The 14823-nt window shown below is 32.8% G+C and overlaps 1 pseudogene; it reads right to left on the bottom strand.

The window, feature by feature from the left end:
• Window positions 1–1367: 1367 nt before the first annotated feature.
• Window positions 1368–5647, bottom strand: LOC123228758 (annotated as a pseudogene).
• Window positions 5648–14823: the final 9176 nt, after the last annotated feature.

Here is a 14823-nt window from a genome sequence, read left to right as displayed (position 1 = left end):
AGGGTTAAGTAACTTAACGTATCTCAGTTTAGGCTACAACTTCTATAATAGCCAACCACAAGGATCTGTCAACTTTCAAGGTAATTAAGCTTACATCTCAATTATATTCAAGGTGACCAACTGCTGTAAGAAATGTTTCTTTTTTTTTCCTAATGAAATTGTTTGACTATTTTCAGATTTAAATAACTTGGAATTTCTGGATTTAAGTCTTAACATCCTCAATAATAACATCTTATCATCTGTTGCCATGCTGTCATCATTAAAACTCCTAAATTAGGAAGAAATATACTGAAAGGAGCCATTGATCTTCAAGGAAGAAATATACTGTTGCTAAGCTGTCAAAATGAGATTGACAAATTTGTGTTGTCCAATGGTAAGATCATATCAATATATTTCATCCGGAAATTATAATCATGAGTTTGTTTAATTACTAAACGAATTATATTTCATCAGGAAATTATTTTCTATTCTTCTTTTTTTCAATAAATTAGTTATGCGAGTATTGAATTAAGAGTTCATCTGATATTCATCTACAGAGTTAATGTTTTTTAAAACTAAATCAGTAATGTCAACTTTTCTGCTCTAGCAACTTTGTCATCCTTAAGACATCTATGTCAATCTGGTAATAGGTTAAGAGGAACAATTGATTTGCAAGGTAACTTCACTACTTCTCGTCTTTACATTCTGATAAATAAATTCATTGGATTTTTTTTATTTAAAAGGAATATATACTCCTGAGCCTGGGTCTTGTTTTAATGAGAGCCTTTTAGCGCCTGTCAAGGTTGTTCGAGACTCACCCTCCTTTTAGCGCACGGCTGGAAATGAGCCACGCGCATCAATTGCTTCACATGCGCTGTCACGCGCGCACAGTATTTGTACACGCACCAACGCGCTCAATGTGCGCCTGTCGGCCTTATCATGCGTGCATGAGTAACGCGCCCGTCGTTCAGGCGGATCAGAACTAGTCCAGCAGGATTTCGGGTTGATATCTGGGTTGGAATGACTAGTTGGATTTTTGACCGAGCCAATTTTAACTGTACTAAGCTAGGCAGGTTACCTTGTCTTCCTCGATCCGAGATTTTAAAAACCTACTCCCGATCTCCTTCATTCTGACGGTTCAAAGACAGGGATAGATTCGAGCCGAACTAAATCAAGCTCAAACTCAAATGAGCTCCAGCTCAGGTCGGTGAGTGTTCATGTGAGCCTAAGGCACAGCTCGAGCTCGATGAGCCTAGTGAAAAGATAGCTTGTACTTGAGCTCGTTAGCTCGCAAGTTGTTAACGAACTCAACTCGAATATGCTTAACAAGTCACACTACTCGTGAGCTCAGCTAGAATATGCTTAACGATCCGAGCCTAACGAGCTATTCACAAGCTCGACTCGAATATGCTGAACGAGCCGAGACAAAGGAGTTGTTCAGATAAAGCATATATATGTTTAACGACCCAAACGGAGAAAAAAGTCAAAAATATCAATCCCATGATAAGTTGAAACGGGAGGTGGAAATTAGCACTGAATCTTCGCCTTCCAGTAGATACAACATGCAACAGGTGCAGTTGAAAAGGCATATCACATTTTTTCCAATGAATGAGTTTTGGCAATATGCAACATTTGCATATCACAATATGCAACTGTGAAAAAGCATATCACAGTTGAAAAAAAGTTTAGAAATGTTGCACAATATGCAAGCTATTGGCAATCACTTACAAATATTTGTTCCAATGAATGAGTTCTATTCTGCCTGAACAGTAACAGTAGCACCTTTGTAACTTTCATGAACCAGCATTTTTTCCTAAAATTGGTATGCTTTTAGATATGAATCTGATACAACTACAAATGCATACAACTATATGAAGAATCTAGGTACTTACCTTCATCACAAACAATATTAGAAAGATCACCAGCCATAATATACTGTAGACCTGTGGTCAAGTAAAACACCAGCGCAAAATGTTGGTTATGGTATTTATATTTGTAAGATAAGGGGTAACTGAAAGAAGAAATAAACCAAACAATTTGGCATTAAGAATATACCGGGAAACTTCTTGTGTGCTTCGTAATTTTCAGATGATATACAAGCCCATACCGACAGATAAAGAATCTTAGAGATAACAGTATCTCGGCAACAATTCCGCACAATCCAGAATGACGAAGATGCTCTTGTTCTTCCTCCCACCATGATTCCCAACTCTTTTCTGGAGGCACACCAATACCTCCTTGGTTGCTTATCCACTTATTCCAATGAGTCCAATCATTAACAATTTTTTACCACTCAAAACCAAAAGGATTGAATAAGAATGGAGCGAAAAGTCAGGTGCCTACCGTAAACCACATAAAAATTGTGATCAAGATGTAAGCGACAGCAGCTCTATAAGATTGACCAAATATTTGGCACACGACAAGCAAGATCATCATCTCAATACCCTTGACAAAGTGACTACGTGAACAAAGCCTGTAATTGTCGGCAAATTTGGCATGGAAGACCACAAACCCACGACCTGTAGGCCTATATTTTGCACCTCCATGAAGTAATGTCCTTCCGTAATAGTGAGCCTTTGTTCCAAGAGAGAATGTGAAAAAGACTAATGCAAATCGCAATTGCATCAGAATAAATTCACTTAGTGCAGTCTGGAAGCCACAAAACAGAAAAGAAGTATATAAATGTTAGGTCAACAATATGAAATACGAAAAATAAACAGTTGCAAGAGAAAGTCCCTCCAATGCATATGGAAGTAAATGCTTCAATACAGATTCAGATGTCCGTACCCATGATCTAACCTAGTTGTAGAAAAAAGATTTCTCTATTGATAAAAGCCATTGCCAATTTGTGACATGGCTGTACACAGATAAATTTGAGCTTACCTCATCCAAACTTTGAATTGGATATGGAGAATCAATAGACTTTGGTTCAGCCTCCACCAAAACTGAGTAATAGATCTTCTGGTTGATCTTTTTTGATCTGTCTTCACTGGGTTTTTCAACCTCATCAATGTATGCTACACGAAGTGAGGGATACCTGTCAAGAATAATAAATCAATCAGTTAAATTAACTTAAATATTGATTCCAAAATAAATTAATCTCAGACATGTTATGATGAGCCCCATGGTCTGCTAATTCAAAATGTCCTGATCAGTACAAATTAACTACAATTAGCGATTCAACAAGAAATTAAATGCACACATACTTTGTCATCAGCCTCAGAATGTCCTGTACAGGATGATCACCACATCGCTTGTGAATACCGTATTGTTGGCATGAAACAAGATATGTGAATTTCATATCAGGAACAGCTTGACACTGTGTCACCAATGATCTTTCCCCTTGTTATCATCCATATTTAATTCAAATGCCTTATAGCCTTCCATCAAATCTACAAGGTACAATATCCAGACCCAGTAATGCAAGAATCAACCACATGATAATATACAATTATTTTATAGAGAAAGAGCATCTGTAGGTAAACAAATATGCACAGAATCAAGCATTACGGATGAGCAGCAAATAATCAAATGCACTGCTATTTCTATCATGCAATATTTACCTTCATGTTGGGCCATATCAAGAAATGCCTGCAGTTCCAAAACTTTCCGGTAGTACATGATACCTCTCACTTTAATTCATAACAAAGTATCAGTCAATTGATGTAAGACAGGGGACAATAATGTAGAGAATTATAACCTAGTGTAATACAGATCCACACTAACAGACCCACAACCCACAGAGAGGCTTATTAAATACCAGTTCTAGTTAAAGTTTGGCCTCTATATGATGCCCAGAGGCAGAGCTCTTCTTCTAGTTCATAAGATCCTTTTAAGTTCTTCACAAAGGCATCTCACTCGCTCAAGAAAGTTGTTCCATTCATCTATAACCAAAAAGCGATTAGAACAATGGGAGAAATTTTCTAAGGAAACCAATGTTGTAAAAAATAATAGGAGCAAAGTATAAACATGGAAAAATCTTTTGCAAATAAGAGAGGATTGAAACACTATCTTCATTTGGTGATTCTAACTCTTTCAAAGAGAAGAGGACCTCCTCTGTGTGGTATGGAGTTAAAACACTAGAAGAAAAGTGATGCTTGAGAAAAGCATGAACTAATAAATTCAACTGCAGCACATAACTAACTAGTGAAGATCTTTTCAGCTTATAATCAAGCTATTCAATGGATTTTTTCTCAATAAAATTTTGGTATTAACTATCTATTGAACTTGTCAAATCTTGCAGAGTGAGATAGTCAAAGGACGGAAATCAATTAATTACCTCGACACTTCTTGTGTAAAGTCCACCAGCAAACTTCTCTAGCTCACTCTTCTTGCCAATGACAACTTTTGCAACCCCCAATAGTTGTAAAGTCTATTGTATATGGCTTTCCAATGACAACTTTTGCAACCCAAAAAGCTCTAATGGATTGATCAAAAAACATCAACTAGATGGCATTTAAGGAAAACCTAATCAGATTCTATTAAGAAGAAAAAACAAAGTCAAATACACCCTCAAAGTTACTCAACTATTAAACATTATAAAGACAACAATAATTAAGAATCAAATGCTGTTAAATATTATGTTACCTTATATCTTTATTTTTCTGGCAAGATAAGCTCAGTAGTCTCATTTTCATCTTCCATCTTCATGAAATTAAAAATAAATGAAAGTTATTAATCATATTTCCAACAATTAAATGAAAAATTAATTTAAAGAGCATGCAGTTGTGGTAAGTAATTGACTACCTCATCTTGTTTCTTAATATTATAACGTATTCTCATCCAATCTGCTCCACACATAAGCATATTGACTGTTTTTGGCTATAGGGATGATCTGTTCATGTTAATCACTCTACTACCCACACTAAATGTGCTCTCGGAGGCCACTATTGTAATAGGATTCGCTAAGATATAGACTGCCATTTGTGAAAGTACTTTATACTTATATTGATTGTCCCTCCACCAGTGAAGTACATTAAAGTCGCTTGAGTTACATCATCAGGTATCTCAACACTATGTTCTTCAAGATACATTTCTAACTCAGACTTCATGGTTTCTTCTGAGTATGTTTTCTTTTTATGATCCTTCAAACACAGTCAACTACATCCAAGACCATAATTTATACTCTTAGAATATCGAGAGCTTGATGATTTACCTCTAAATTAAATATTAGAATTTATGATATGTTAAAAAGTTTCAATTAATGACAATGATCTAATGTACCTAATGTACTTGATGGTGCTTGTTAAGTCTTTGGCTGATTTTATGGATGTGCAAATGTAGTAGATGGATTTCCTGATGATAACATGTCAATGTATTCATTTTATATTTTTTTTAACATTCTTTTGATGTTTTCTATCTCTACAGGGGCATTTTCTTCACTAGATAAAATAGGAAATGCCAAAGTAATCATAAGAAACTTTATCCTGAAATCATCGCAAGCCAAACGAATCAGTTAGAAACATTTTCTTTATATACATATATATTACAATAAACACAATCAATTATAACTTCATTACCGTGGATCCATGATGCTAGCAATCACCATAAGAAAAGTCACCTTCTCCCAATATTTGTTAAATTTTTCTGACATTGCTTGCACCATCATTGATATAACATAATCTTCATCAAATTCTCGCTTTTTAAGGATCTCTTTTATCTTAAACATTTCCTGAAAATACTTATTTGCAGTTGTATACTACGACCCAGAAATTAATTTTGTTATGCCATCAAATATTTTTAAAAAATCACAGACAACCTCTAATCTCTCCCACTCTTCCCTTGTCGGGCTATACATATAGCTTGACTCAACAAACATAAAATGAAGAAAAACCTTTTTGAACTACAATGTTGCCATTAGCATTTTGTATGTACTATTCTATCATGTAGCACAATCCAAAACTAGCTTCCTCTCTTTTATTCCACACTATATAGCAATTTTTGCAAAATTTTTTGTCTTGCCTCACTAGCTTTTATAAACTTCACACTCTCCTATGATGGGTTTAATTACAGCCAGTCCATCCTAAACTAACAAATTTACAATATAGGCAGTGCACCTAACATGAAAAAGTTTTACATCACACAACAAAAGTCTCTTCATTTGAAAATCTTCCTTCAATCTTTTAATGCAACTATCATTTGCAGTAGCATTGTCTACTATGATAGTTTCCGAATGAATATTAATGAAATTAGATGTAATAAAATTATATGTGTATTCCTAAAAACAATTTGCAAAGTTTATTTTACCTTATTTTTAATCCCCCAACCTTTTAAACAGTAAAAAATTGTTGTTGCAATGTCTATTCCTCTCTTAGGCACGGTTAGGTACACAAAATTTATAATTCGTTTATTTAAGGACCACGATCGGTCCACCCAATATGCCATGATTATCATATACTTAATATTTTGATGATCTGACTTCCAAAGATCAATAGTAATACTAATTCTTCTGGTCTCTTTAAAAGTCTTCTTTAACTTCATACGCTCTACTTGATAAACCCTAATGCAATCAGCTTTTACTTGTTTCCTTCCAACTTTTTCATAAAGAGGTTGTACAATGTGGCAAAAATTAATGAAGTCAGGATGCTCAACTATATTAAATGACAATTCATATATCATAACCAGGTGAGCCAAGGCCTCTCGAGCCTAAAACACCAACACCATAATCATTGCATTAATGAATACAATTAATTTCATAACAGTTTCACAGTAACAATAAACGTTCTCAATTGAACTCAAACTAACCTTGGGATGCTCATAATTCATCTTTGTTTTCACCACAATTGGAGTAGGTAACCCTAAGTTTGAACACTCAAAGCCCAAGATAGTTTGTCCCCCTACCACCCCGGAGTAAATCCTTCCCTATTGTTTTCTTCTTATCAACACATTGACTTATATGTCGTGTCAAATAGGAAGTAGCCTTGGTTTTTTGTAATTTCAAATTTTTCTTACAATACTTGCATATCGCATATGCAATATCTCCAATATAACAAGCATATCTTCTAGAAAACACTCCTAAATAGCTGATGTTTTTCTCTTCTTATTAGATGGAATAACAAAAGGTGGTGCTTCTATTTGTCTTTCAGTACTTTCAATTGCTTCATCTTTTTTAGCTAAAGATGAGACATAAAAATCTTCTATTGCAGCCAAATCAATATCCACATCATCAATTTCAACCGTTTTAGTAGGTATAGGTGCTTCAATTTACACTGATTTTCTCTTAATATATGTACGTGTAGAAGGAACCATCGTGCTAGCTTTAGATGCTTACAATGAAGCCTAACTTGCTCTGGATGGTTTTACTCTTCTTGATGTGAGATTCTACATCACAATCAAAATTAGACAGTTAGTTGTAAATGTAATTAAAATAAATAAAATATATATAGAATATAAAAATTATAATAATGAAGGATAAATAGTAAAAGCATAACTTAGACAGTTAAATGAGTTGTACTAGCATTCTTATAAAAACTTGATTTGAAAGTTAGTAGTGTTGCATTACTTTTGTTTATTTTTTCTTCTAATTGTTATCTTTATTCAATTCAAAGGTATTGTCACAAGGAGGCATTAGTGTTGCAACTTGATAAGACAGAGTAAGGAGCTGAGTTTCTTCATGCACCAAATAAGAGGTTTACTGATTTTGGTATGTTATTTTTCTAGAATATGGTGAAGGCATCATACATGTGCTATTATGATTGAAGTGCACAAGTTTGAATTGGTTGAGATTTTTTATTTAGTGTTCTATCTTTTACCATTTTTATGCAATGGAAATTATCGATTACTTCGGTTTCATGATACAAGAAGTTATATTCTAAGTAGCTCAATATATTTATGATCATTTGAATTTTGCAATTTTTTTTCTTTGTTATGTTCTTTTGTATTAATATACATGGAATAATCATGTATATTCTCTTCACTACAAAGAACCATTTATTTTCATTAAAAACAATATGCATTTCATTTTTTTTATGTAGCTGCTCTTCATAAAGAAGTTACAAGATGAAATAGATCAAATAACTAGAAAGACTAAACGTATCTCCAACAAAAAAAGATTGAAACAAACCAATTTTAAAATTCCAAGGCATAAAATGACATCCACAATAGCAAGCCAACAACACAAAAAAGTAAGTATGATAAAACCCCCAATTCAAAAACCCTAATTCCAAAGTTAGGGTTCAATAAATTTAAGCCAAAAATTAACAAATTAGAAGTAAACAAATGGAAAAACATAAACCTAAAATGTCCTTGTGTCATCGTCATCAAATTCCCGCTCACTGGACAAATAGAAGACATAAGTGTTCCAATACCGAAATCTTCTATTAGCATGTGACTACACTTGAACTAACGAACTATTCCACTATGAGAAAATTTTGGTTGACAGAGAAAAGAGGCCAATACTGAAGATTGAGTGCACAACTATAGTCTGGAACTGAAACTAGATACTTGGAGAGAGACGCTACTAAAATAAGTGAAGAAAGCCACAAAATTTCATTTTCTTTTCATTTAATAAAAAATGACATCGTTTGAGTGTGAGAAAAACACAGCTCGCGAGCTACTCAACTTAAAGCTCAGGCTTGGGCTCGAGCTCGATTTTCCTGGCATATGAAGCTCAAGCTTGTTAATTCCTAGCTTATGCTCGAATAGGCTCGATTTGAATCCATTCCTACATGCATTTATTCACTTATTATTGTAATCGTTATAAAGGAAATTTTTAAAGTGACACAGTCCTTTAGGTATATATTTCAGGTAGGGTATGTATTTAAAAAGGGGTGTTACAATGATGAATTTATATTTGATGTACATGTTAGGGTTGGTGCCCTAGAGCCAATCTCTATAATGATACAACTTCATTAATAAAAGTCATATTTGTAATTTTTAATGACAATTTAGAGTTCGTAAAGCATATTAATATATATTTGGGCAAATACCTTAAGAATAGTTTAACCATGATGAAGAGATTAGTGTTGGACACTTGATTGTGAGAATCTTATGTGCACATTAGGTGGTTGTTCTTAAAACATTTGTAACTCGGATATTACCATGACTAAGGGTACGTGTAATAGTGATAGAGTTATTATAGTGTTAAATGACCTCATTAAAAGATGATGACAGTTTTCACGTATCAAAATTGTTTGTTAATGACTTGGTGCAACACATTGGTGCACATTATAGATGTGTCCACCAAACTGACTCGCCCAAAGGATTCCATATAAATTGTTACTCTAGTATCTATAGAAAATATCCTTTTAGTAAATGGAGGTATATGTGATCTTTAGACTTGAGGTCATCGGACCGTTTTATCCAAGGATTAGTATGGTTTGATACCAACCCAACATAGTCCGATCAGAGGATTACTAGAAAGGTAATGATTGACTATATCGAGATTTGTATAAAGACTATAGTGGATTAATAAAGAATTTGTCATTCTCGAGTATGAGAGTTGATATCTTAATTAAGGCCTTTTGGTTGATCTTAATGACCAATTAAATCTATGGCTATAATGGAATTAAGTTGTGCTCGAATATTATCCGGTTATTAACAGAAGTTAATCTATGTTATTCAAAAAGGCTTGAAGGAGACACTTAATCTGTACCTCAACCTCAAAGAGATATCGTATGACAAAAGGATTGAATTATATGAGTAACTATATCACTATCTGGTTAAAAGAAGTCATATGTTAACCTCTACTAATCGGGTAGCCATGATACCTTGTTAGAGGCTAATCTTGATCTATGTTCAGATCGATATCAGCTCAAGAGCTTAACATGAATCCAATCACTACTGACTTAATGAAGAGCCTATAGGTCACACACAAAAGGAGTTAGTGATCTTTAGATGCATGAGGATTATCCAAGTTGGATTCAATTCATATTCTAGATTGAGAATCTAAAGACTTACTTGGAAAGGTCCATAGACCTGAAACATATTTTAATTTATTTTAGGACCTTAGTGTAATAATGTTTTGTATGTATTTTGTATGCTTGTGAATTAATCATACTACAAGGATGATCTAGAAAGGGGTTTTGTAGATTGTTTGTTTGATTAAATTAAATTTTAATTTGCTATTCCATTGTCAAAGACCATAAAATTGTTGCAGTGATATCAAAGCCACCCTAAGGGATTAATTCACAAAAGATTGTACTTGTGAATTTATTTTATTCGATTGCATAAAATTTTGTTGATATTGAAAATCTATAATTTGTAAATTGTTGTTATAAAAATTGTTGAAGCAATTTTGTGATTGATGCAATGAGAACACAAATTTGTGTTGATTTTATTTAGTTTTTCTCCTTCAATTTTGTGTTGAATATTGTCGAATTTAATATGCAGGCTATTAAAATTTTGGTTGAAGGTTGAATCGGTTTCACGTTGTTACGTGAAATCATCTTCGATGTGTTTTATTACACGTTTCAAAGGTTGATACTAGCGTATGGCTTTATGTGTCCCAATGATGGCAAGGTCAAACACTCTTTTATGCCAACTATGCCATTCTAACTATGCCTATATTGTCCCAAGAATGGCATAGTTGTGCATGGTTAGTGTTGGTGGCACCAAGCTGTGCACGCTTCTAGCAACCTAAGGTGGGAGAAATTTTAATTTAGTCTTGTTTTGATGAACTAGGATTGAATTATAATTTTTCCTAACCTTTGGGGTTGAATTACAATAATGTAAAATTTGTAGGACTAAAAAAATTGACACTTGGGTTAAAAATAATTAAAATTAATAGTTTTTAATTTTGATTACATATATGCATGGTGTTTAGTATATAGTTGGACAACCTATGTTATGAATGTTTTTATTGGGTTTGTAATTTTAAAATAAGACTTGTGTGTCCTTCCTTCTCTCAATTTCTGATGTACTTTTCTTCTTACTTAATTCTTCTCAAATGTAAAATTAGAATAAAATTTATTTTTCTTTATTAAAAAATTATAACTTGGAATAAAGCAATGTACCCTTGAAAAATTGAAGATGAAAGACTATTAAAGATTCAAAGAGCAAGAACTAGGTTGACCAATCAATTCTTCATGGCTCGGGGAATTGACATTAGTTAAAATTGTATATTGGCATATTTAAATTTACATTGTAGCATGCATGTTAAGTTTTATTTTCAAAATAACCACTTTACATGCTAAACAATTAAAATTGGTGAGATCATAATGAATCCCTTAAATATATTAAGTTGAAAATAACCAATGTCTTTCAATACGATGCTTTTTTTTTTGCTAAAACAAAAGGTATACTTCTATCAAGCAGAAGACTGAATGATTGTTCATATTGGGTTTGACTTAACTAGTTCACTTAGCTTGTTCGCTAAAGCAAAGGTGAAAGTGTAATAGAGGCAGAGGTAGGGAACTACAATTATCATTACATAAGACGATATCTAGTATCCACCCTACTGTAAAATGAGAGTCACAATTGATATCTCACAGTTGATTCATGCTAACTACTGAATTAGATATCGTGAATTTTTGTGATTGGTTTGATTGACCTACTTATTGAATAATTCAAACTTGTTCACCAAAGCGAAGGGGAAAGTTAATGCAATAGGATCTCGATCCACTAAGAAATCTACCTAGACTTTCCGAGTTCAACAGAAAGGGCTATTGACTTGAATAAAATAGTGGGAGTATTTATTTGACAAAAGACCACATTAAATAAATATATAATGAAAATATGACTTTATTTTTGTCTTTTGTAGAATGGACTTAATAATCAACCCAACCTTTAAAAAGATATTTGAAAACAAGTTTGGGTTGAACGCTAAATATGTCCACTGGTATCGACATCTATAGACTATACTAGAAGAAAAAAAATCTCATATGTTGTATTATAAGACTTACCTAATGTGCCCAAACATGGCGCTAAAATAAGGGAATATGGTGCTTTCAAAAAACATGAAAAAATATGTAAGACTTGTATTGAACATCATATTATCTTTGTTGACCCTTGATATGCAAACTAATGATTTATGTGATAAAGACATAATTGGTTGTTTGCATAAGGTCATGTTTGTTTTGAGCAATATCAAGTGATGAAGCAAATCTTTTTAAGAAAATGGATAATGAAGTAGAGAATGGAATTCACGTGTTTAATATAGTTAAATTGATCGAGAAGGCTAAAACTCTTGGTGCACATATGACAAATAACATGGCCTTCAACCTTGTAATCTCGTCTCTACCTAAACCTTACACTAAGTTCATCATAGACTTTCTAAAGGATAACAAAGGAGAATCCATGCAAGGATTGTTAAGGATGGTAATGTAAGTTGACATACATATAAGAATGGCCAAATAGGTTGAAACTAGTTTGAAAAGGGAAAAAAAAAAGAAGTAAGGCTAAGACCAAACTGAATTCTAAATCTCAGCTAGTACCTAAGGAAAAAATAAACCCTTATAATAGTGTAGTTAGCAAGAGTAAGGTAATTTGCTTTTGATATAGTGAGCTTGGCTATTGGAACAAGCACTACAAAACCTTATCGAATAACAAAAGAAAGAAGACTGAGTCTTTAATGTTAGGTATGATTGAGAATCAAATCTTTTCTTGAAATCTCATGTTATTTAACATGGGATTTAGGATTCTTACATTTGATTGATGTGTAGGAACCAAGGCATAGTGGAATCTTGCCAAGAGAAGAGGTGGACCTAGAAGTTGGAAATGCAGCACGTGCAGTCCACAATAGCTATAAATCAATGTATTCACTTTTTTCTACATGCAAAATGAAAAGAAATAAAAACTAGTTATAATATTTTTCAAAAATAAAACTTCTACAAAGTTATAATTATGATTATTTCAACAATTCTTAATCATATAAATAAATTAGACCATTAATTTTACATATAAAGGACTTAGTCATGACTAGTTTTTAGAATTCTTTGGTTTTTGTCAAATAATGAATACTAGTTTTGTTTGTCAAGACAAAGATGACTTTTTCAATCTCTTACTAGCTTTAGTAAGAATATCATTCAACTGCTGAATATCATCTTAATGACGATTATTAAACAATATTATGTCAAATGACACGGAAAACTTAGCATGGCTAGAATTTTGATCCATTCAATTTTTGTTGAGTGATGGATATTGGTTATGTCTTTTAGACAAGCATGACTACGTCAACCTCTCACTGTTTTCAGTGGGAGCATTATTCAACTATTGAATTTCGTCCAAACAACGAGAATTAACAATTAATGTCGAACATGGTACATGCTGTCGTTGACACCTAAATTAAATCCTAAATTCCTATAACAAAAATGTAGTAAAGGAAAGTAGGGATCGTTCCCTCGAAGAGCTTTAATTAATATGTCATCACAAATAAATCAAAACAAGGAAATAAGGGGGGGGGGGGGGGGTTTGAATTGAATGCAAATTAAAAATAATAAATAAAAATTCAGCGAAGTAAATTAAAACAAATAATCAATTAAACAAACCTTGGTCTACGGTCACATCCACCATTGGAACTACGATTAATCATCAAAATCAAAAATATCAAATTAATTATTCAAATATTCGTTGTGGTATTAAATTTACCTATCCTTTCTTACGATTAGTTAACCAAAAACATGTATTCCAATTAACCCTTATTGAATAACAATTCGGATATGATCTCGAATTTAATTAAACAATAGCATTACGAATTAGAAAGACCAACGAAGCAAGACAACACAAACATACGATGTTGCATTTAATCCAATTGATTATTTTCTTAGGATTTACAATTTCTGACACAGCAAACTATAAACCTAGTTACCACTTCGATTGGATGGATTGAACAATTACGGATTCAGCACCTAAACTAGCTATAGATTATATTAATTGATAAACTAATTGCGCACCTTAGAAATCAATAATCATGAAAAATAATTCAGAAAGATAATCAATACTCAAATAATTAAAAAGATGCATTAAAGAAAAAAAATAAATCTCACAATCATTGTAGCTCCATGGTTTCAGATTCCTTCAACCAAGAGAAATTATTCAACCACTGTAGACCATGTTTTTCTCTCTAATTCTCTAATTACAATGGTGAATAATCCCAGCAGAATAAAAATAAAAATATATATATTATCTCCCTACTAAAAATCTGGAAATTGAAAGTCAATCCTAATCTCCTAATCCAACCAAGCAAAGTGATACATATCTACCCAAAAAGAAAGGAAAAGATATATATATCCTTCCTCCAAAAATATCCTTCCTTATCTATCTCAATTAATCCTCTTTTCCAGCTAGTAATTATCCCTTTTCTAGGAAGCAAATCTTGATATTTTGTGGACCTTTGTAGCTGATCTGGGCATTCAGATCTGTTTTTTGAATTTTGCTTTCGTCATTTCATGTGCCCATGCCTAGTTATCATCACGAAATTTCCAGATTAACAGGTCTGCTCCAATTTTTCATCTTTTTGGCCCAACTTGCTCCAAAAGTGCTCAAAGCTTCCTAAATGCAAAAAGATAAGTAATTCTATTAGATTGAATTAAATTTTCACACAACATAAGAGAATTATAAATCAAAATAATAACAATTAATGGCATTATCAAATTCCCCCACACTTATCTTTTGCTCGTCCTCGAGTAAAACAAAAATAAAAACAAAACAAACATAAAAAGGTTCCATCAATCTCTTTTCTCATGCTACCAAAAAGTGTGCATACCTTAAGATTCAAACCAACCAAGATTCAAGCATCAACACATATCATTATCAAATTTCACAAGGAAATGTGCACAAAGACAAATCAAGATAATCACATTCTAAAGCATGTATAATGTTTTGGTGTATCTCCTCACGGTTATCACTCATATCACTCATGTGTTTAATGGTTTAGTGTTTCGCTCAAATCTTCCAAAGCAAACATTC

Source organism: Mangifera indica, chromosome 11, assembly GCF_011075055.1.
Source record: "Mangifera indica cultivar Alphonso chromosome 11, CATAS_Mindica_2.1, whole genome shotgun sequence".
NCBI lineage: Eukaryota > Viridiplantae > Streptophyta > Magnoliopsida > Sapindales > Anacardiaceae > Mangifera > Mangifera indica.
The sequence above is the reverse complement of the archived record's forward strand: the minus strand, read 5'-3'. Positions and strand labels throughout refer to the sequence as shown.